We start from the raw sequence: 2,500 nt of genomic DNA on the forward strand, positions 1-2,500 counted from the left end.
TCATAAGGAAGACTAACAATGTGTCTTTCCCTGTTCCAAAAGGCTGTAGGAAGATCAGAGCAAACTTCCATTGTAATAAGATCTTTTAGATCTTGCACTCTTTTCTCAACCTTTGGATCTTGCAACATTTGCATAATCCTTTTGTTTTTAATTTCTCCTTTTAATGACATTATGAACTTTTCTTTTCCCTTAATAAGGTTATTTAGGGAATTTACTTGCCGAACTAAGGGTTCTATCATGAAAGGGAAATTTACCTTTATACCTTGTATCTTACCTTTAATCCCTGTTTGGTCTACAGAGATAGGTCCTGACTGGTAAAGAGTGCTAAGGAAGGGTGTGCCCAAGATGCAAGCTTGGTTCAGATCTTTAACCAGGATAAATGGCGTGTCAAGACATACACCATTATTACAGACTGCTGAGTGTGGCAGCTTGTATTTGATGTTCATCTTCCTTCTATTGGCTACCCTTAGCTCTTGACTAGTCTTGCTAAAGAATCTTGATGGAACCAGTCCTTCCCTTAGACAATTTGAGTCAGCTCCTGAATCCATGAGAGCAACAGTAAGAAAATAATAGGTTTTCTCATTAACATTTGCTATTATGGTTACCTCTGTATACCATTTTTGGTATATAATCTTCTCAATACTCTGTATGTGTTAGACTAAGTCTTGGTTTTCTCCTTGTTGATCAAGTCCTTCATCAGGGAAGTATTGATTGAAGTCTTCTTCATTTACTTGATGGGTCTCTAAGACCTCCATCCTTGTTTTTAGGAGTTTAAATTCCTCTTTGAGCTGATTGACCTCGGTTTTTAGGTCAGCAATTGTTACCTCCTTTTGTTGTGGTCCCTTAATGCTGTTAAGGACTTCTTGGAATGAATAGGGTTCATAAGATTTCTTAATCTTATCTTGTCCCATCCTCTCTTCCTGCTTAGGTTCCCATTTTAAGGTCTCCAAGTATCCTTCCAAGGCTTTTCTCTTTTCTCCGGAATCTTCCATCCTGTCAAAAAGATCTAACAAAAAACCATCTTGCTTAGTGATAACATTGATGGTTTTACAATTACAGTTATCCTGGCTAGAATCAGATCCTTCAGAGTCACTAAGGCCTGCAATCTCATTATCAGAATAATCAAAGTTTAGAGACAAGTGTTTAATTTGTTCTTTAAGCTCATCACTTATTTCTAAGGAATTTATTTTTTCTTTCATTTTACATTGACTCCTGTAGTGACCTACTTTTCCACATTTAAAACAGACAGGGGCTTTACCTGAGTTCTTACCCGGATATCTTCTCTTGGTAGGCTCTCTTTTACTCTGGAATGGGCTTTGGAATGGTTTTGGCCTTTTGGCCTGTTTATACCTATTAGGTATAAATTTGGGTTTCGACTTCTTTTTCTGTGATGGGCTCTTTTCAGTAGTTAGTCCAAACTGTTCACAGAAATCACCCATTTCTTTCCCTTTAAGGAATCTCTCCTTTTCAAGCTGCTTTTTTAGCTTCATGTCTATGCATATGGCTATACCTTCAGCACAAATTTCACTATGGAGTTCTCCATAAGTACAATTTCTGAAGGGGATCGCTCCACCATATTTAGCTTTTAGCCTTTGCCTAACCTTTTCCCCGAAGAGTGGTGGTAATCCAGAAAGAAATTTTTCTTTCCAGAAATCGGAATGACAGTCATCCCTAGTAAAGACTCTTGCCATAAAAACGTCTTTATACCACCTGTATTCCGTAAGGCTTGCACATTTTAAGTTCATAAGAACTTCTATGGATTTATCAGCCATTAACCTTCCTGTTCCTGCAAAATGGAGAGTTAAAGTATAGACCAGAGTATTAACAGCATCTCCTTCTGCTGTTTGGGTCATGGTTTGCCCTTCAATCTTGACAACTGGTTTAGTTGCACATAAGATTGCCTGTTTGTCTGCTTCTGGTAAGAAATCCCACCAACCTCTTAGTTGGCCTGCAATAATTGCTCCTGCAATTTGCTTTTCTGTATTGTTAGAAGAGGCTCTATAAGCAGTGGCTAACATCATCATATGCTTAAAAGTATCAAGGATTTGGTACTCAGTCTTACCATCAATATTCCATTCAACAATGGAATTTCCATCATACCTTGCAGAGTCATTGTACCAATTTTCTTCACACTGCATATCTATCGGTGTGGGCCTATGGTAGTAATTCCTTGTGGGGGCAAACTGGGGTTTTCCTTGAAAACCATAGCTGGACCTTGAATTATAGGTAAGTCTATTAATATCTAGGGATGGAACAGGATTTTTATCCTGTTCATTGCCAGAATCCAGGAAGGCTTCTTGTATCTCATCTATCTCTGAATCAGATCCAGATTTAGATAAGACATTTATCGTTTGTTTTTCTTTTGTTTTCACTTGTAGGTCATTTAACCTATTTGTGATTTCTTCAACTAGTTCTGACTGGTTTCCTTTTGAAAGTTTAAATTCTCCTAAGTCTGGTGGTGGTTTGAAGATGGATTTATCTGTTTCAAAAGCCACTTTAG

This window comes from Dryas octopetala, chromosome 7, assembly GCF_963921425.1.
Source record: "Dryas octopetala chromosome 7, drDryOcto1.1, whole genome shotgun sequence".
Lineage (NCBI taxonomy): Eukaryota > Viridiplantae > Streptophyta > Magnoliopsida > Rosales > Rosaceae > Dryas > Dryas octopetala.